This window comes from Anopheles ziemanni (genome assembly GCF_943734765.1).
Source record: "Anopheles ziemanni chromosome X unlocalized genomic scaffold, idAnoZiCoDA_A2_x.2 X_unloc_2, whole genome shotgun sequence".
Taxonomy (NCBI): domain Eukaryota; kingdom Metazoa; phylum Arthropoda; class Insecta; order Diptera; family Culicidae; genus Anopheles; species Anopheles ziemanni.
In genome coordinates this window covers 772,501-795,000 of record NW_026689785.1, presented here as the reverse complement: position 1 = coordinate 795,000, position 22,500 = coordinate 772,501, and the positions used below count along the sequence as shown (strand labels likewise).

General features: G+C 46.3%; 1 non-coding gene across 1 annotated transcript in view; it reads left to right on the top strand.

The window, feature by feature from the left end:
- Window positions 1-22,411: 22,411 nt before the first annotated feature.
- LOC131291918 (5.8S ribosomal RNA) overlaps window positions 22,412-22,500 on the top strand; it is a 155-nt gene continuing 66 nt past the window's right edge. The window contains exon 1 of the ribosomal RNA XR_009189653.1: window positions 22,412-22,500. This exon is cut by the window's right edge and continues 66 nt beyond it. This is a non-coding gene — a ribosomal RNA (5.8S ribosomal RNA).

Genomic DNA, 22,500 nt, shown 5'->3' with positions numbered 1-22,500 from the left:
GGATCCAACACTCTGGGTACCTCCGGGTACTTGGGGTTGGTTGAGGACTTGGTGAGCAAACACTTGATATACGTTCTTCGGATGTACTTCGGGTGTCACCTGTTGTCCGAGGCCACTTGCATGGTCAACGGTTGAGGTGGTGATGGCGGGTCGGTGCTGTAGGGTGCCGGCCTGTTGGCTGCCTTGGCCGGGTTGGTTGGTTAACACTTGATTGGGCTTGCACCCGAGGGTAATGGCACTTGAAGGTGGGTACTGGCCGGCTGACCTGGTGTGATGGTTGGTTGGTGAACACTTGGCGGTACTTGCACTTGGCTGTGCTTGGACTTGAAGGTGGGATCCGGCTGGCCTAGGCCATTGGTGGTTGGTTGGTGGGTTAGCCCTTAGCTGGGCTGGCTGGCTGGCTGGCCATCGGTGGTGTGGTGTGGTGTGGTGTGTGGAGTCGAGCATCGCGCGCCGTTGCCTTCTTCGGAGTGTTGTAGGTACGCAAGTGCTTGCAATGCAAAGAGGTTGGTGATGGAGTGACATTGCCTTCACCATGGAGTTGCGGGTACTTAGGTACTTGCAAGGAGATGGTGGTATGGTGGTGTTGCGTGTGTGGTGTTCGATTAGAAAGATATAATTTCTAAGTCCGGATTAGTGCTGTCAGTGGGGCCGCCGCTAACAGGTCCTGCACGGCCACCGTGGGGCTTGACTTGGCGCTATTCCGGACTTGGGGCGATCACGATGTCCCCGTGCGGGACTTAGAAGATGGAAGAACACAAGTACCCTTATCCCATGACTTGTGAGCGATTGGCATACGTTACCACATGAAGAGAAAAATTGGCTAAGTCCCGGATCCATATTATATGAAGAGAAAAATCGGCTAAGTCCCGGATCCATATTATATGAAGAGAAAAATTGGCTAAGTCCCGGATCCATATTATATGAAGAGAAATATCGGCTAAGTCCAGGATCCATATATAATAACCTAATAATCGGCTAAGTCCCGGATCCATATTATATGAAGAGAAAAATCGGCTAAGTCCAGGATCCATATATAATAACCTAATAATCGGCTAAGTCCAGGATCCATATATAATAACCTAATAACAGGCTAAGTCCAGGATCCATATTATATGAAGAGAAAAATCGGCTAAGTCCGAGATTGGGTCTGTCAGACATACACTTTCTAGATACCACACAAGCAAGCAAGATGGCCTAGTGATGGAACCATATAATATGAAGAGAAAAATCGGCTAAGTCCGAGATTGGGTCTGTCGGAAATACACTATCAAGTTACCACACAAGCAAGCAAGATGGCCTAATGATGGATCCATATGATATGAAGAGAAAAATCGGCTAAGTCCAGGATCCATATAATATGAAGAGAAAAATCGGCTAAGTCCCAGATTGGGTCTGTCAGAAATACACTTCCAAGTTACCACACAAGCAAGCAAGATGGCCTAGTGATGGATCCATATGATATGAAGAGAAAAATCGGCTAAGTCCCAGATTGGGTCTGTCAGACATACACTATCAAGTTACCACACAAGCAAGCAAGATGGCCTAGTGATGGATCCATATGATATGAAGAGAAAAATCGGCTAAGTCCCAGATTGGGTCTGTCAGAAATACACTTCCAAGTTACCACATGAGCAAGCAAGATGGCCTAGTGATGGATCCATATAATATGCAGAGAAAAATCGGCTAAGTCCGAGATTGGGTCTGTCGGAAATACACTATCAAGTTACCACACAAGCAAGCAAGATGGCCTAATGATGGATCCATATGATATGAAGAGAAAAATCGGCTAAGTCCAGGATCCATATAATATGAAGAGAAAAATCGGCTAAGTCCCAGATTGGGTCTGTCAGAAATACACTTCCAAGTTACCACACAAGCAAGCAAGATGGCCTAGTGATGGATCCATATGATATGAAGAGAAAAATCGGCTAAGTCCCAGATTGGGTCTGTCAGAAATACACTTCCAAGTTACCACACAAGCAAGCAAGATGGCCTTGTGATGGATCCATATGATATGAAGAGAAAAATCGGCTAAGTCCAGGATCCATATAATATGAAGAGCAAAATCGGCTAAGTCCCAGATTGGGTCTGTCAGAAATACACTTCCAAGTTACCACACAAGCAAGCAAGATGGCCTAGTGATGGATCCATATGATATGAAGAGAAAAATCGGCTAAGTCCCAGATTGGGTCTGTCAGACATACACTATCAAGTTACCACACAAGCAAGCAAGATGGCCTAGTGATGGATCCATATGATATGAAGAGAAAAATCGGCTAAGTCCCAGATTGGGTCTGTCAGAAATACACTTCCAAGTTACCACATGAGCAAGCAAGATGGCCTAGTGATGGATCCATATAATATGAAGAGAAAAATCGGCTAAGTCCGAGATTGGTTCTGTCGGAAATACACTATCAAGTTACCACATGAGCAAGCAAGTTACCACATGAAGAGAAAGCCGGCAAAGTCTGGGAATGTTACCACATGAACTGGAAAATGGGCAAAAACCTACCTTCACAGGGAACGTGAATAAGTAAGGCTGTAGACATCGGATCGACAAGCCAAAGACTGATATGGAAAGGAAATGAGTAGTACTAGCTTTCCTGAGAGTTGCAGAGCTTAGACTGCATATGAACGAAAGTTATTAAGCGTCAAAGTCAGAGAAGTTACCCAAAGGAACACAAGTTCCAACTTAGAGCATGTATACCGCCTAGACGGTAAGAGGTACGGCCAGGCTGAGGAATAAGGAAATGTTGGCCAACATGTTCCCTAACTATCCCCCGAAGACCGCAAAGCAATCCAACATCAACCAAGAAAGTTATAGCCCGATCAAGGAAACACCTACTTTGCACCGATATTGCACCAAATACATGTACCAAGCACCTTCGGTTGCATACCTGCAGGGGTTTACCATAGTAGGCCATGGAAGACCGATATACCGAACATAATCACTTTCTATCTCCTCGGGTGTTTGAGATAGCGCTTTGCGGTACAAGAACGAAAGTTAGACTTTATCTTGGTGCATCTTTTTGCCCAAGATCACAAGACCCTATCTACCAAGGCAAGAAAGTTGTGTGGGGACAAAATGTCCAAAAGTGCCCAAAGTGGCACACTTGAACCATATATTCGAGAAAAACACAAGTGTGGGCCCGAGCTAGCAAGTTGAAATGTTCTGACCGTCAGTAGCCCTAGTTGAGGTGCACTTATCATTATATGAGGCCAACGTGCCAGCTAGTCTCTAAAGGGGCGATATGGGTGTTCCAAGGTTTGTACCCAATTGAGGAAAAAACAGGGTAAGGTACGGTGTACCGCGAATAACTCGGGCTATAGATGTCCGATCGATGAGTTTGGCATATGTATGGAATGGTCTCGACGAGACCTAACTACCCTGAAAGTATGAAGGCAAAGACTTGAATGACCGGGAAGTAATTAAGTGCACAAGTGGTAAAGTTGCACCAAAGTCCATGTTACCCGAAGTGGTACATGAACACCCAATATTCGACCAAAACACAAGTTCAGAGACGAGCTAGCGAGCTACATTGTTCAGACCGTCAGTAGCCCGCATCAAGACACGCATTTCATTATATTGAGCCTAGCCGCTAGCTCGACTCGAAGTCGGTCATATGGTTGGTTGATGGTTTGGACCGACCACGTGGTGTACCAAGGTTATGTACCTTTCATGAATTAAAACTCTGGCTGTATGGCACTGAGCGACAAGCTAAGGTGTGATTTGGAATAGTCTTGAGTGGGACTATTTAGGAAAAATGCGAACAAAAAATCACAAAGTCCTTGGGCGAAGCTATTAGCGAAACATAGAGCAAATTGGTACCAAAAACTATGGAAATGGGACTTGAGTCAAAAATAACCGCAAGTTGGAGAAGATATAGCAAGCTTGCGTAGAACAATTATATTTGGTGCATGGTATCACCAACAAAAAAGTATATGGGGCCAAGGTGCTGGCTGGCCTCCAAAGTGGAGATATCGGCGATCCAAAGTTTGTACCCAAGTACGAACAAGTATGGAAAAAACAGGGTAAGGTACCAAGTACCATTAATAACTTCGGCTGTAGATGGCCGAGCGAGGCAAACGGCTCACCGTTGGAAAGGTCTTGGGGAGACCTATCTACCCTGGAAGTTTCATGAGGCTGAGTTGAAATACCACGGAGATATTAGGTGATGATGGTCCAATTCGGGGACCAAGTCGCAGGAAATGGCACTTGACCAAAATCACCCTTGGAAGGTGAATACCGGCTTACCGGTAAGAGATAGCGACTTAGCGTAGAATATTCATAAGTTGGGCGTGTAGAGACGCAACTTTTATTATATGGGGCCAACCCGGTCAGGGTGCTCCAAGTCGGTCGTTTGGTCGGTTTATGGTTTGGGCCGACCACGTGGTGTACCAAGTTGAGGTACCTTTCATGAATTATAACTCGGTCAGTTTGCCACCGAGCGACAAGCTGCGGTGTGTTTTGGAATGGTCTTGAGTGGGACTATCAAGGAAAAATACCAATCGAAAATCAGCTTGTCCATGGCCGAAGCTATTAGTGAAACATATAGCAAAATGGGTCCAAAAACGAATGAAATGGGAATTGGACCAAGAATAACGGCAAGTTGGAGAAGAGATAGCAAGTTGGCGTAGAACAATTATATTTGGTGCATGGCATGACCAACAAAAAAGTATATGGGGCCAAGGTGCTGGCTGGCCTCCAAAGTGGAGATATGGGCGATCCAAAGTTTGTACCCAAGTACGAACAAGTATGGAAAAAACAGGGTAAGGTACCAAGTACCATTAATAACTTCGGCTGTAGATGGCCGAGCGAGGCAAACGGCTCACTGTTGGAAAGGTCTCGGGGAGACCTATCTACCCTGAAAGTTTCATGAGGCTGAGTTGAAAGACCACGGAGATATTAGGTGATGATGGTCGTATTCGGGGACCAAGTCGCAGGAAATGGCACTTGATCAAAATCCCCCTTGGAAGGTGAATACCGGCTTACCGGTAAGAGATAGCGACTTGGCGTAGAATAATCATAAGTTGGGCGTGTAGAGACGCAACTTTCATTATATGGGGCCAACCCGGTCAGGGTGCTCCAAGTCGGTCGTTTGGTCGGTTTATGGTTTGGGCCGACCACGTGGTGTACCAAATTGAGGTACCTTTCATGAATTATAACTCGGTCAGTTTGCCACCGAGCGACAAGTTGCGGTGTGTTTTGGAATGGTCTTGAGTGGAACTATCAAGGAAAAATACAAACAGAAAATCAGCTTGTCCATGGCCGAAGCTATTAGTGAAACATATAGCAAAATGGGTCCAAAAACGAATGAAATGAGACTTGGACCAAGAATAACGGCAAGTTGGAGAAGAGATAGCAAGTTGGCGTAGAACAATTATATTTGGTGCATGGTATGACCAACAAAAAAGTATATGGGGCCAAGGTGCTGGCTGGCCTCCAAAGTGGAGATATGGTCGATCCAAAGTTTGTACCCAAGTATGACAAAAACTGGTAGAGGTACCTTTCATGAATTACAGCTCAGGCTGTATGGCACTTAGCGGGACGCTCAGCTCTGGTATGGAATAGTCTTGAGTGGGACTATCAAGGAAAAATACGAACAAAAAATCACCATGTCCACGGACGAAGGTATTAGCGAAACTTAGAGCGAAATGGCGACAAAGTCGCTGGAAATGGCCCTTGGACCAAGTATACCGTCAAGGCGGTACGAGATAGCGAGTTGACGTAGAATATTTATAAGTTTGCCTCCACGAGACGAAAGTTTAGTTATATGGGGCCAACCCGCTCAGGGTTGTCCAAGTCGGTCATATGGCTGATCGAAATTTTCGACCAAGTACTGAGAAAACAGGGTAAGGTACCGTGTACCTCGAATAACTTTGGCTGTAGATGTCCGAGCGAGGCAAACGGCATAGCGTTGGAAAGGTCTTGAGGTGTTCTAGGCACCCTGAAAGTTTGAAAAGGCTATCTGGAAAACTCGTGGAGATATTAGAGAAACATTGGGCCCAAAAGATACCAAGTCGCAGGAAATGGGCCCTCCAAGAACACCCTAAAATCCCAATTACGGCTAAGTTGCAGGCCAGCTAGCGAAGTGAAATGTTCTAGGCATAACTAGAACACGTTAATGCGCAACTTTTTGAATCAGAACTTTTTTCGATATCTGGCCCCCAAAGGGGGGATATGGGCGATCAAAGGATTTTTCCAAGTTTCGGTACTTTTTACGGTATCGCTCATAGCTCCGGCTGTATGCAAGCAAATGACAATCTAAGACATGATTTGGAAAGGTATTGAGCAGTACTAACTTACGTTAGAACACAGCGAAGCGCCATCGGTTCATGGCAAGGCCGATATAAGCAGTCAAAGATGAAAAATGTTGACAAAATGAACAAAAATTACCTTGGTACGCGAATAGCGGCCAGGGATGAAGAGGTACGAAGGTGGTGTAGAAGAATTATAATTAGGACTTGGTACGCTCTAAAAGTTTGCCGAAGACCGCAAAGCGCTCAGACCCATAGAAAGTGGCCATTTGGGCCGAACAGTGCGTGCAAAGAGGTGAAAATGCAAAAATTGCACTTTGGGGGGCGATTTGCGGGGGGAAGGAGGGGTCGGAGGGCAAAATGTCTCTTGACCAAAAAGTCTTATCTCGTCGAGATCTACAACATTGCGGAAGACCGCAAAGCGCTAGCTCGCAATCGAAAAATCGAGAATTTGAAAATTTTCTAAGTCTTGGGCTCCCTAAGGAAAAGTTTCAAAAATCACGGTTGTCCCCAATTTTGAAGGGGAAGGAGTCGGTTCCGGGGCATGGTGTCTTCGGCAAAAAGTCTTATCTTTTTGCGTACTTTCGACTAGTTCAATAAAAATTTTTGACCCAAAATTTGTTCGGCGGACCCCTAGGTCGAAAAACCCGAAAAAAGTCGAAAAAAGTCGAAAATGTCGAAAAATGAGAAAACCTCATATTCGGACTCTACACGAGCCCCAGATATTGAAAAGTGAAATCCGCGGTCGATTTGGAACAAAAAATTGACCTAGGCAAAGTTGTATGGAGGTAGGGACCCCTGAGAAAAAAGTTTGGTCCCGAGGCTCCTTGGACCACCAAGTCCCTAGGTCGGACCAAAATCGGAAAAAATCCGACCAAAGTCGAAAGTGTCGAAAATTTTAAAAAACCCCTTTTGGGGCCCTATGGCCTCCCTAGATAATGAAAAGTGAGGTCCGCGGCCGATCCGGAAGAAAAACTTGACCTAGGCAAACTTGTATGACGGTGGGGACCCAAAAAAATTTCGATGAGTGTAGTTTAGACAGGCCGGAAAATGTATCGGTGGTCCGTATCAAGGGACGTCTTTTAGTTCCATGGGGTGGTGGTCGTCGAACAAAGTCGCCTAGGTCGACCACCAGAAAGACCAGTCGTGTTGTAATGGATGTTTTGGCCACTTTGCTAGGGAAACCTAGTAGGTCGAAGCAAATTTGGGGTTCGAGATGAGTTGGTGAAAGTTGGTCCAACCTAGGTGTGCTTAGTGGAGGTTGACCATGAAAGTAGAGCATGATGGGAATGACCATAACTTTGGTTCTAGATGTCGGATCGGTACACTTTTGGCAGTTTTGGAAAGGTGAAGGCCTGCTCTAGCTATGTTTCCTACCAAGCTGAGCGCCTACTAGTGACCCGGAGGAGGTATTAAGGGTCAAAGGCAAAAAGGGGTACCCTAAAGTGCGTGTGACCAAGAAAATGGGAAAAACGGTATCGCCTATAGCTCAGGCTGTATGGCTCGGATCGGAAAGCTTGGATATGCGTTGGAAAGGTCTTGACGAGCGCTAGCTATGTGTCCTACCAAGCGAAGCGCTAGGTGTTGAGCAAGTCGGTCATATTAGAGGGCAAAGGTGAAAAATGGTGGTTTAGAGGCGAAAATTCACCTTATGATCGAAAATAGCGGGCGAACGATAAGAGCTACGAACACGGCGTAGCACAATCATAAGTACGTTACCACAAGACCTAACTTTGGCCAATATAGAGCGAGAAGATCGGAGGTACCCATCAGGGTGATATGGCTGGTTCAAAGTTGGACCAAAACGAGACTTGAGAAATGGATTGAAACACGGTATCGCGAATAACTCAGGCTGTATGGAACGGATCGACAAGCTTAGATCAGTGTTGGAAAGGTCGAACCGAGCGCTAACTATAATCCCAAACAACCGAAGCGCTAAGTGTTGAGCAAAACTGAGTTATTAAGCGACAAAGTGGAAAAATAATACCAAAATGGCCAAAAATCACACAAGACCAAGAATACCGAGCAGGCGGTAAGAGATAGCGGGTTGACGTAGAATACTTATAAGTTTGCCTCTACGAGACCTAAAAGTCGGCCATAGAAAGCGAGAAGATCGGACCACTCTGGAAGGGTGATACGAGTGGTCAAAAATTGGCAAAAATGAAACATGGCTAAAATGGATTTGACTTGTGCACCATATAGCTCCGGCTGTATGGCATGGATTGTTAAGCTAGGATATGTTTTGGAAAGGTAACACCCAGCGCTAGATACGACTAGAAGAAAGCAAAGCGCTAACTAGCATGATTTGGAAGTTATTAAGCGTCAAAGTCGAAAAATGTTACCAAAATTGAAACTCGAGTACATTGGGCCAAGAAGTACAAGTTGTGAAATTTGGACTTACGAGTAAAATACCGAGCAGGCGGTAAGAGATAGAGACTTGGTGTAGAACAATTATAAGTTGGGCATGTTATAACCTATATTTGGCCCGAACATAGTGACGAGATCGGTGGTACCCAAAAGGGTGGTACAGGTGTTAGATGGTTTTCCCAGAGCATAAGCTCCACATGATATGGAAAACGGGAAACATCATAACTTCGGCTGTATGGCATGGAATGGAACGAACAAGGTATCGATGGAAAGAGAAAAGGAAGCGCTAACTATATTTCCTTCCAAGCAAAGCGCTAGCATGTGACCGTTCGGGTGTTATTGTGAGTCAAAGTCAGAAACTGTTACCACGAGAGGCGAAAATCCGACTAAGTCCATGAATACCGGGCTGGCGGTAAGAGATACGGCTTGGCCGTAGAACATTTATAAGTTGGCCAATACAAGACCTAAGTTTCGTCCATAGACGACAAGAAGATCGAAGATACGTGAAGGTGAGATATGGGCGTCCCAAAGTGGGCCTTTGAAAAAGTGACAAACTTCCCTTATAACAGCATACACCAAATATCTCTGGCTCTATGGCACCGAATAAGAAGTTGAGCTCAGCGATAGAAAGGTGATAGTCAGCGCTAAATATCATACGAACAGAGTGAAGCGCTAAAGGGAAAGGATCTTGGTGATATAAGGTGACAAAGTCGAGAAAAGTTGCCTCAAAATCATGAAAAATGTGAAAAAATGGCTAAGTCCCGGGTGCCTTAAGGGCAGGTTGATCGAATGTACCGAGCTGGCGGTACGAGATAGAGACTTGGTGTAGAACAATTATATGTTTGGCATGGCAAGACCTACATTTGGCCAATACAAAGTGAGAAGATCAAAGAAACCCGTAAGGGTGATATTGGTGTCCAAAGGTAAAAAGCACTAAGTCTTGGGAAACTTATATGAAGAAAAAGGACCCTGATGGGCCATATGGAATTGATCGAAAAATCGGCTAAGTCCCAAAATGGGGATGTCAGAACTACACTCATATGTTACCACATGAAGCAAGGCAAACTTATATGAAGCAAAGGACCCTGATGGGTCATATGGTATTTTACGAAAAATCGGCTAAGTCCCAAAATGGGGATGTCAGAACTACACTCAAATGTTACCACACCAAGCAAGGCAAACTTATATGAAGGCAAGGACCCTGATGGGTCATATGGTATTTTACGAAAAATCGGCTAAGTCCCAAAATGGGGATGTCAGAACTACACTCAAATGTTACCACACCAAGCAAGGCAAACTTATATGAAGCAAAGGACCCTGATGGGTCATATGGTATTGATTGAAAAATCGGCTAAGTCCCAAAATGGGGATGTCAGAACTACACTCAAATGTTACCACACCAAGCAAGGCAAACTTATATGAAGCAAAGGACCCATATGGGTCATATGGTATTTTACGAAAAATCGGCTAAGTCCCAAAATGATGATGTCAGAACTACACTCAAATGTTACCATACCAAGCAAGGCAAACTTATATGAAGGAAAGGACCCATATGGGTCATATGGTATTTTACGAAAAATCGGCTAAGTCCCAAAATGAGGATGTCAGAACTACACTAAAAAGTTACCACACCAAGCAAGGCAAAGTACCTAGGTGAACCCTAGGAAGAAACACGGACCAAGTCAGATGGCCTAAGTCAATAGAACAAGTGACCTAGGCAAAGTTGTATGGCGCTGAGGACCCTGAAAAATCTGGTTAGTGTAGTTTAGACAGGGTAGGTTTTTGGGTCGGCCGAACCCCCTTATTTTGGGTTTTGGCCTCATCAAGAAGCTACACCTAGGCAAACTGCCTAGGGTGAAAGTGCGAAGACCAATCGAATAGTAAGACAAGTTTTGACCGATCGCCCTAGGCAAGCTTGTATGAAGAAAGGGACCCTAAGGGTCATATGGAAATACATGAAAAATCGGCTAAGTCCCAAAATTGGGATGTCAGAACTACACTAAAAAGTTACCACATCAAGCAAGGCAAACTACCTAGGTGAACCCTAGCAAGAAACACGGACCAAGTCAGATGGCCTAAGTCAAGAGTGCAAGTGACCTAGGCAAAGTTGTATGACGGTGAGGACCCTGAAAAATCTGGTTAGTGTAGTTTAGACAGGGGAGGTTTTTGGGTCGGCTGAACCTCCTTATTTTGGGTTTTGACCTCCTCAAGAAGCTACACCTAGGCAAACTGCCTAGGGTGAAAGTGCGAAGACCAATCGAATAGTAAGACAAGTTTTGACCGATCGCCCTAGGCAAGCTTGTATGAAGAAAGGGACCCTATGGGTCATATGGAAATACATGAAAAATCGGCTAAGTCCCAAAATTGGGATGTCTGAACTACACTAAAAAGTTACCACAGCAAGCAAGGCAAAGTACCTAGGTGAACCCTAGGAAGAAACACGGACCAAGTCAGATGGCCTAAGTCAAGAGTACAAGTGACCTAGGCAAAGTTGTATGGCGCTGAGGACCCTGAAAAATCGGGTTAGTGTAGTTCAGACAGGGGAGGTTTCTGGGTCGGCTGAACCTCCTTATTTCGGGTTTTGGCCTCCTCAAGAAGACAGACCTAGGCAAAGTGCCTAGGGTGAAAGTGCGAAGACCAATCGAATAGTAAGACAAGTTTTGACCGATCGCCCTAGGCAAGCTTGTATGAAGAAAGGGACCCTATGGGTCATATGGAAATACATGAAAAATCGGCTAAGTCCCAAAATTGGGATGTCTGAACTACACTAAAAAGTTACCACATCAAGCAAGGCAAAGTACCTAGGTGAACCCTAGGAAGAAACACGGACCAAGTCAGATGGCCTAAGTCAAGAGTACAAGTGACCTAGGCAAAGTTGTATGGCGCTGAGGACCCTGAAAAATCGGGTTAGTGTAGTTCAGACAGGGGAGGTTTCTGGGTCGGCTGAACCTCCTTATTTTGGGTTTTGACCTCCTCAAGAAGCTACACCTAGGCAAACTGCCTAGGGTGAAAGTGCGAAGACCAATCGAATAGTAAGACAAGTTTTGACCGATCGCCCTAGGCAAGCTTGTATGAAGAAAGGGACCCTATGGGTCATATGGAAAATCCATGAAAAATCGGCTAAGTCCCAAAATTGGGATGTCTGAACTACACTAAAAAGTTACCACATCAAGCAAGGCAAAGTACCTAGGTGAACCCTAAGAAGAAACACGGACCAAGTCAGATGGCCTAAGTCAAGAGTACATGTGACCTAGGCAAAGTTGTATGGCGCTGAGGACCCTGAAAAATCGGGTTAGTGTAGTTCAGACAGGGGAGGTTTTTGGGTCGGCTGAACCTCCTTATTTTGGGTTTTGACCTCCTCAAGAAGACAGACCTAGGCAAACTGCCTAGGGTGAAAGTGCGAAGACCAATCGAATAGTAAGACAAGTTTTGACCGATCGCCCTAGGCAAGCTTGTATGAAGAAAGGGACCCTTAGGGTCATATGGAAATTCATGAAAAATCGGCTAAGTCCCAAAATTGGGATGTCAGAACTACACTATAAAGTTACCACATCAAGCAAGGCAAAGTACCTAGGTGAACCCTAGGAAGAAACACGGACCAAGTCAGATGGCCTAAGTCAAGAGTATAAGTGACCTAGGCAAAGTTGTATGGCGCTGAGGACCCTGAAAAATCGGGTTAGTGTAGTTAAGACAGGGGAGGTTTCAGGGTCGGCTGGACCTCCTTATTTCGGGTTTTGGCCTCCTCAAGAAGACAGACCTAGGCGAATTGCCTAGGGTGAAACTGCGAAGACCAATCGAATAGTAAGACAAGTTTTGACCGATCGCCCTAGGCAAGCTTGTATGAAGAAAGGGACCCTTAGGGTCATATGGAAATTCATGAAAAATCGGCTAAGTCCCAAAATTGGGATGTCAGAACTACACTAAAAAGTTACCACATCAAGCAAGGCAAAGTACCTAGGTGAACCCTAGGAAGAAACACGGACCAAGTCAGATGGCCTAAGTCAAGAGTATAAGTGACCTAGGCAAAGTTGTATGGCGCTGAGGACCCTGAAAAATCGGGTTAGTGTAGTTAAGACAGGGGAGGTTTCAGGGTCGGCCAGACCTCCTTATTTCGGGTTTTGGCCTCCTCAAGAAGACAGACCTAGGCGAATTGCCTAGGGTGAAACTGCGAAGACCAATCGAATAGTAAGACAAGTTTTGACCGATCGCCCTAGGCAAGCTTGTATGAAGAAAGGGACCCTATGGGTCATATGGAAATTCATGAAAAATCGGCTAAGTCCCAAAATTGGGATGTCAGAACTACACTATAAAGTTACCACATTAGCAAGGCAGACTTGTATGAAGAACGGGACCCAGGTGAAAGTAGCAAATATCCCAAACCGAACATGAATATTATACACACAAGAGTACGAACATAAAGGAACACGGACCAAGCGTGCCGAGAGAATCGGTACTATAGAGCCCTCGTGGTTCTACACAAAGACTTTATGTTAGGGGTTCAAGCCCCATAGTACTCAAACGGTGACAGTAGCAAATATCCCAAACCGAACATGAATATTATACACACAAGAGTACGAACATAAAGGAACACGGACCAAGCGTGCCGAGAGAATCGGTACTATAGAGCCCTCGTGGTTCTACACAAAGACTTTATGTTAGGGGTTCAAGCCCCATAGTACTCAAACGGTGACAGTAGCAAATATCCAAAAACGAACTGGAATTTACATTCTGTTGGTCATGCGGTCGTCCAAAGGGGTCTAGTATCCTGGGATGACAAGCATCACGGGCACAGTCTCGTATCAAAACAGTCGAAGAGGCCCGCGAAAGCTTGCTTTCCATGGCTATGCGATGCACAAATTGAGTTTCTCCGTAGTTATACACAGCGCACAGGTGAAAGTAGCAAATATCCCAAATCGAACATGAATTTTATACACACAAGAGTACAAACATAAAGGAACACGGACCAAGCGTACCGAGAGAATCGGTACTAGAGCCCTTGTGGTTCTACATTGAGAGCCCTCGTGGTTCTACATAGATACTTTATGTTAGGGGTTCCAACCCCATAGTACTAGAACGGTGGAAGTAGCAAATAAACCGAACGTGGAATTTACTTTCTGATGGTCATGCGGTCGTCCAAAGGGGTCTAGTATCCTGGGATGACAAGCATCACGGGCACAGCTCGTATCAAAACAGTCGAAGAGGCCCGCGAAAGCTTGCTTTCCATGGCTATGCGATGCACAAATTGAGTTTACTCACCGTAGTATAAAACGAACGAACCGAACCTATCCGAGTAGGGATAATGGGCGCAGTAACATACTTCTGTGACCCAGCGAGAGTTGAACGAGGTGACATGAACTGTCAGTGGCTTATATCAGATGGGATACATACATGAGATTGCTTTCAAATCTACACTCGAAAACCTAACCAAGTAAAAGCGAACGTGGGGAGGATTCGAAACTGGTAACGAAATCTTAAGCTGGAAAGAGTCATCACTATGGATACATATTATGCGAAACCAATCAAGTGCTCATTACTGATCCAAAACCGAAGAGCACTAGTGAACACCTTAATCTCACCCTAGTTCACATCCAAGTGATCGACCACGTGTGTGAAGCAAAGACCAATCGAATTCCTCAATGGACCGAACACTATGAACAAATGGCCAAAAACGTTATAACTATCCAAACATACTACTATCTAGCGAAAGTCATCACGATGGAACCATACCATGATCTTTAACCTATAGCGCTCACCATATTCCTACCCAGAGTGCAAGTGAACAGATTGCCCACCCTTACCCAGTTCACAACCACGTGATCGACTAACATACCGAGGTTACCACAAGTCAAAGTTATACGTTTACAAGCGCAAGACCAATCGAAAACCCCGAAAGCAATCTCGACCCAAAATGTATTATCCGTGAGTGTAGTCGAGTCTCGTACTCGTCATCTGTAATCGTCGGATAGAATATCCAGTACACGGTTGTCTTTCCAAATGAAATCTACATACAGAACTCGCTCTTGGCAAATGGGTGGCAATGGCGCAATCAGGAGCGAGTTCCCGTCCGGGTGCCAAGTGATTGGCAAATGTCTGGGGGAAAGCAACCATATATTGATTTGTCTGTTAGTGTACTGGGTGTTTGAGGTATGTAGTATCCACGCTTGGTTGGGTGTGTCAGAGGACCATGGATGCGTTCACAACCCCAATTGGGGTACATCGGGAATGATTTTGTGGAACCGATGTGCCCGGCACACACTAAGTTTTGTTGCAAGTTAATAGTGTGCCATGTCCGGGGGGGTTGTGATTAAACTCTGGTGAATTGCGTACTGTGGTGATTGGGGTATGAAAGCCCCGCAGTTGCAATGATCGGACGCGCCTAGCGTGTCCTTTAGTTGATGGTAGGGAAATGAAGGCCCTTGTCAGCTCACCTAAGTATTCATGGAAGTTTGGCATAAGGTCGCTGTGGTAGGGGTATGAAGGCCCCGTCAGCGCATGCACAATCGGGCGCACGTGCGCTTAGCGGAATCGAATGCCGCTCAAGTGCCTGTCCGGTGCATCGGGTGTGTGTGATACGAGGGCAATGAGGTTCGCACGGGGGCTCGCCTCCCGTGTGCTACCGGACTTGACAACATATAGAACGTGGTGTTTGCTCCTCCGGGTGCAATGGGACAATGAACATTCGAACGCAAAGTCGGAATTCTGGTTGATCCTACCAGTAATATACGCTCGTCTCAAAGGTTAAGCCATGCATGTCTAAGTACAAACAGATTTAATGTGAAACCGCATAAGGCTCAGTATAACAGCTATAATTTACGAGATCATCAACCTAGTTACTTGGATAACTGTGGAAAATCTAGAGCTAATACATGCAACATGCCAGGACCCTCGCGGGAACTGGTGCACTTATTAGTCAAACCAATCGCGGGTTCTCCGTGTCATTGAGTTGAAGTCTGGATAATGATGCTGATCGTATGGTCTCGCACCGACGACAGATCTCGCAAATATCTGCCCTATCAACTATGGATGGTAGTATAGAGGACTACCATGGTTGCAACGGGTAACGGGGAATCAGGGTTCGATTCCGGAGAGGGAGCCTGAGAAATGGCTACCACATCCAAGGAAGGCAGCAGGCGCGTAAATTACCCAATCCCGGGACGGGGAGGTAGTGACGAGAAATAACAATATGAAACTCTTTAATGATGTTTCATAATTGGAATGAGTAGAGCATAAATCCTTCTACGAGGATCAAGTGGAGGGCAAGTCTGGTGCCAGCAGCCGCGGTAATTCCAGCTCCACTAGCGTATATTAAAATTGTTGCGGTTAAAACGTTCGAAGTTGATACTTGTCCAACACAGTCCGGCTCCGCCGACCCGGTCAACCCGTGGTCGGTGGGCCAAGTCGGAATCTGGTTGCGACTCAATGGTGTGGTAGGGCACCAAGTCTGTGTCATGGTGTGCCCTTCAACGGGTGCAAGTGTAACATAGAGCTCGACCGCTCACGTTTACCTTGAACAAATTAGAGTGCTTAAAGCAGGGTGCCCAAACGCCCTAGAATAATCTTGCATGGAATAATGGAATACGACCTTGGTCTAATCTTTCATTGGTTTGTACTCAGACCGGAGGTAATGATTAACAGAAGTAGTTGGGGACACTAGTATTACGGCGCGAGAGGTGAAATTCGTAGACCGTCGTAAGACTAACTAAAGCGAAGGCATTTGTCAAGGATGCTTTCTTTAATCAAGAACGAAAGTTAGAGGATCGAAGGCGATTAGATACCGCCCTAGTTCTAACCGTAAACGATGCCAACTAGCAATTGGGAGACGCTACAACCAGGTGCTCTCAGTAGCTTCCGGGAAACCAAAGTCAGGTTCCGGGGGAAGTATGGTTGCAAAGTTGAAACTTAAAGGAATTGACGGAAGGGCACCACAATGAAATGGAGCTTGCGGTTCAATTTGACTCAACACGGGAAAACTTACCAGGTCCGAACTTATGGAGGTGAGACAGATTAATAGCTCTTTCTCAAATTTAAGGGTAGTGGTGCATGGCCGTTCTTAGTTCGTGGATTGATTTGTCTGGTTAATTCCGATAACGAACGTGACTCACATATGCTAACTAGAACGCAGTCAGCGTTAATGCGTCGATGCCGATTGGAACGGGTTAGGACCTTTCGGTGGAGTATGACCTGACACCTTCGCTGTTCGTGTGCGCAAGTGCACTTACGGTACGCTGCTTAGCAGGACAATTTGTGTTTAGCAAAATGAGATCGAGCGATAACAGGTCCGTGATGCCCTTAGATGTTCTGGGCTACACGCGTGCTACAATGTGGGTAGCAGCGTGTCTCCTATTCCGAGAGGAACGGGAAATCACTCAAATACTCACTTAGTAGGGATTATGGATTGCAATGGTCCATATGAACTCGGAACTTCTAGTAAGTGCTGGTCATCAGCCAGCGTTGAATACGTCCCTGCCCTTTGTACACACCGCCCGTCGCTACTACCGATGGATTATTTAGTGAGGTCTTTGGAGATGATCGTTCGCTGGATCCTCGTGAACCGCGTCTGCTTTATCGAAGTTGACCGAACTTGATGATTTAGAGGAAGTAAAAGTCGTAACAAGGTTTCCGTAGGTGAACCTGCGGAAGGATCATTAGTGGCCAAGTGATCCTTCCAGAAGTCCGAACCTGCGGGTTGAGACTTCGGCACAAGTTGCCATATGATAATTGACGAAACACTATAGAAGTCCGAACCTGCGGGTTGAGACTTCGGCACAAGTTGCCATATGAAAGTTGACGAAACACTATGAAGTCCGAACCTGCGGGTTGAGACTTAGGCACACGTTGCCTTATACATGACTTCGAACAAATACACAAGTCCGAACCTGCGGGTTGAGACTTAGGCACACGTTGCCTTATACATGACTTCGAACAAATACACAAGTCCGAACCTGCGGGTTGAGACTTAGGCACAAGTTGCCATATGAAAGTTGACGAAACACTAACAAGTCCGAACCTGCGAGTTGAGACTTAGGCACACGTTGCCTTATACATGACTTCGAACAAATACACAAGTCCGAACTTGCGGGTTGAGACTTAGGCACAAGTTGCCTTATACATACATTGGCCAAATAAACAGAAGTCCGAACCTGCGGGTTGAGACTTAGGCACAAGTTGCCATATTATATTCGATCAAACACTAAGTAGTCCGAACCTGCGGGTTGAGACTCAAGACCGTAACAAGATGTCACTATACAAGTCCTAACCTAAGGGTTGAGACTTAATGCGATCTAGATACCAAGTTGACATCCAATACCTGTTGAGCAAAACCAAAGATTCCCTGTTCTCGAATGATTACACTATATAACAGGGAATCATGAAGAAATCAAGCAAGCGTGAAACAAAGTCATCACTTGGGCATGCTCGATAGCCAACCACATGACCTTAACCTAAGAGAGCATGCAAACCACATGATACCTATAAACGATTAACCCGCCCTAGTTCAATCGTTCACCAAGTGATGACTTCAGTATGGCTAAGAGAAAAACTTTTAAATGGGAAAAACTCTAAGTCCGAACCTCCGGGTTGAGACTTCCGCGTCGGAGGTGGGCGCACCTCCTATCCGAAAGATGGTGAATCAAGGGTGTTCGATCAGCAATGGTCGGATGCCCCGTCGTAGTCCAACTATGACAATCAAAGTCAAGACCTCCGGGTTGAGACTTTCCGCGAGTACAAGCATAAAGGAACACGGACCAAGCCGTACCGAGAGAATCGGTACTAGAGCCCTTGTGGTTCTACATTGAGAGAGCCCTCGTGGTTCTCATTAGGGGCTTTATGCAAGTCGTACTCAATACTGTGGTGTGAAGTATAAAGTATAGTCTTCGCCTGGTCCACGCTGCTTCGGCGGTCCTGGGTAAGATAGTTCATTCTAGCTTGCCCTATAGTGGAATGAGGACACTTAATGCTTCGTCTTTTAGCGGCGGCTAGACTCCTCCTCACGGGGAACGAGTTGACGCACACAGCGGCGGCTTACGCACTATGGCAATCATGGATGCCTGAAGATTCCGTGAAGTTCTCCCCTGGTCCACGCTGCCTCGGCAGTCCTGGGTAAAATGGAATATTTCCAGCTTGCCCTATAGTGGAAGAGGACTATCCAACAATACAAAGTCAAGACCTCCGGGTTGAGACTTTCCGCGTCGGTGGTGTCGCGCACCGCCTATCCGAAAGATGGTGTAACAGGGGTGTTCGATCAGCAATGGTCGGATGCCCCGTCATAGTCCAACTATGACAACCAAAGTCAAGACCTCCGGGTTGAGACTTTCCGCGTCCGGAGGTACGCGTACCGCCTACCCGAAAGATGGTGTGCTTCTGGGGTATTCGATGAGTCGGATACCCCGTCGTAGTCCAACTATGACAATACAAAGTCAAGACCTCCGGGTTGAGACTTCCGCGTCGGAGGTGCGCGCACCGCCTACCCGAAAGATGATGAATCAGGGGTGTTCGATCAGCAATGGTCGGATGCCCCGTCGTAGTCCAACTATGACAATCAAAGTCAAGACCTCCGGGTTGAGACTTCCGCGTCCGGAGGTACGCGTACCGCCTACCCGAAAGATGGTGAATCAGGGGTGTTCGATCAGCAATGGTCGGATGCCCCGTCGTAGTCCAACTATGACAATCAAAGTCAAGACCTCCGGGTTGAGACTTTCTGCGAGTACAAGCATAAAGGAACACGGACCAAGCCGTACCGAGAGAATCGGTACTAGAGCCCTCGTGGTTCTACATTGAGAGAGCCCTCGTGGTTCTCATTAGGGGCTTTATGCAAGTCGTACTCAAAACTGTGGTGTGAAGTATAAAGTATAGAGTCCTCCACTGGTCCACGCTGCTCCGGCGGTCCTGGGTAAGATAGTTCATTCTAGCTTGCCCTATGTGGAAGAGGACTCAATACCCTACCTGTTGAGCTTGAAACAAAGTCATCACTTGGGCATGCTCTATAGCCAACCACATGACATTAACCTAAGAGAGCATGCAGCGTATTATCCCAATGCAAAGTAAACGATAGACTCGCCCTAGTTCAGTGCTTCAACCAAGTGATGACTTCAATATGGCTAGTGTGTGAAGTATAAAGTATAGTCCTCCCCTGGTCCACACTGCTTCGGCGGTCCTGGGTAAGATAGTTAGTTCTAGCTTGCCCTATGTGGAAGAGGACACCATACTTAATACTGTGGTGTTATGAACAAAGTATAGTCCTAAACTGGTCCACGCTGCTTCGGCGGTCCTGGGTAAGATAGTTCATTCTAGCTTGCCCTATGTGGAAGAGGGCATACAAGACAAAGTATAGTTCTCCCCTGGTCCACGCTGCTTCGGCGGTCCTGGGTAAGATAGTTAATTCTAGCTTGCCCTATGTGGAAGAGAGCATACATGAACCAAGAACGAAGGTTATGATCGAGGAATGATTCGACAACTAACCGATGGTATGAAATGTGTAGAATTCAAGCAAGCACACAATCAAGTCATCACTTGGGCATGCTCGATAGCCAACCCTATGACATTAACCTAGTAGAGCATGCGAAAACCAATATATATATGTAAACGATGCCTCCCTAGTTCAGCGCTTCAACCAAGTGATGACTTCAGAATGGCTAAATCAAATCGGTTCAAAACATACCATCGGTACCCTATTGAAACACACAAGTCGATATCAAACCTCTTAATTGTGTAGTCCTCCACTGGTCCACGCCGCTGCGGCGGTCCTGGGTAAGATAGTTCATTCTAGCTTGCCCTATGTGGAAGAGGGCACATTACTCAATACTGTGGTGTTATGAACAAAGTATAGTCCTCCACTGGTCCACGCTGCTTCGGCGGTCCTGGGTAAGATAGTTCATTCTAGCTTGCCCTATGTGGAAGAGGGCATACAAGACAAAGTATAGTTCTCCCCTGGTCCACGCTGCTTCGGCGGTCCTGGGTAAGATAGTTAATTCTAGCTTGCCCTATGTGGAAGAGAGCATACATGAACCAAGAACGAAGGTTATGATCGAGGAATGATTCGACAACTAACCGATGGTATGAAATGTGTAGAATTCAAGCAAGCACACAATCAAGTCATCACTTGGGCATGCTCGATAGCCAACCCTATGACATTAACCTAGTAGAGCATGCGAAAACCAATATATATATGTAAACGATGCCTCCCTAGTTCAGCGCTTCAACCAAGTGATGACTTCAGAATGGCTAAATCAAATCGGTTCAAAACATACCATCGGTACCCTATTGAAACACACAAGTCGATATCAAACCTCTTAATTGTGTAGTCCTCCACTGGTCCACGCCGCTGCGGCGGTCCTGGGTAAGATAGTTCATTCTAGCTTGCCCTATGTGGAAGAGGGCACATTACTCAATACTGTGGTGTTATGAACAAAGTATAGTCCTCCTCTGGTCCACGCTGCTTCGGCGGTCCTGGGTAAGATAGTTAATTCTAGCTTGCCCTATGTGGAAGAGGGCATACAAGACAAAGTATAGTTCTCCCCTGGTCCACGCTGCTTCGGCGGTCCTGGGTAAGATAGTTAATTCTAGCTTGCCCTATGTGGAAGAGAGCATACATGAACCAAGAACGAAGGTTATGATCGAGGAATGATTCGACAACTAACCGATGGTATGAAATGTGAAGAATTCAAGCAAGCACACAATCAAGTCATCACTTGGGCATGCTCGATAGCCAACCTCATGACATTAACCTAGTAGAGCATGCAAAAACCAATATATATGTAAACGATGCCTCCCTAGTTCAGCGCTTCAACCAAGTGATGACTTCAGAATGGCTAAATCAAATCGGTTCAAAACATACCATCGGTACCCTATTGAAACACACAAGTCGATATCAAACCTCATGATTGTGTAGTCCTCCACTGGTCCACGCCGCTTCGGCCGTCCTGGGTAAAATGGAACATTCCAGCTTGCCCTATGTGGAAGAGGGCACATTACTCAATACTGTGGTGTGAAGTATAAAGTTCAGTTCTCCCCTGGTCCACGCTGCTTCGGCGGTCCTGGGTAAGATAGTTCATTCTAGCTTGCCCTATGTGGAAGAGGACACTTAATACTTCGTCTCTAAGCGGCGGCTTGACTCCTCCCTACGGGGAACGGGTTTACGCGCACAGCGGCGGCTTACGCACTATGGCAGTCATGGATGCCTTACGTTTCTATGAAAAGTGTGTTCCTCCCCTGGTCCACGCTGCTTCGGCAGTCCTGGGTAAGATAGTTAGTTCTAGCTTGCCCTATGTGGAAGAGGACACGTAGACTTACTGTGGTGTGAAGTATAAAGTTCAGTTCTCCCCTGGTCCACGCCGCTTCGGCCGTCCTGGGTAAAATGGATTCATCCAGCTTGCCCTATGTGGAATGAGGACACTTTATGCTTCGTCTCTAAGCGGCGGCTTGCTCCTCCCTACGGGGAACGGGTATACGCGCACAGCGGCGGCTTACGTTATGGCAGTCATGGATGCCTTACGTTTCCATGAAAAGTGTGTTCCTCCCCTGGTCCACGCTGCTTCGGCAGTCCTGGGTAAGATAGTTAGTTCTAGCTTGCCCTATGTGGAAGAGGACACGTAGACTTACTGTGGTGTGAAGTATAAGGTTCAGTTCTCCCCTGGTCCACGCCGCTTCGGCCGTCCTGGGTAAAATGGATTCATCCAGCTTGCCCTATGTGGAATGAGGACACTTTATGCTTCGTCTCTAAGCGGCGGCTTGCTCCTCCCTACGGGGAACGGGTATACGCGCACAGCGGCGGCTTACGCAAGTTAGTCACCCTCGGCAGTGGATCACTCGGCTCATGGATCGATGAAGACCGCAGCTAACTGCGCGTCATAATGTGAACTGCAGGACACATGAACA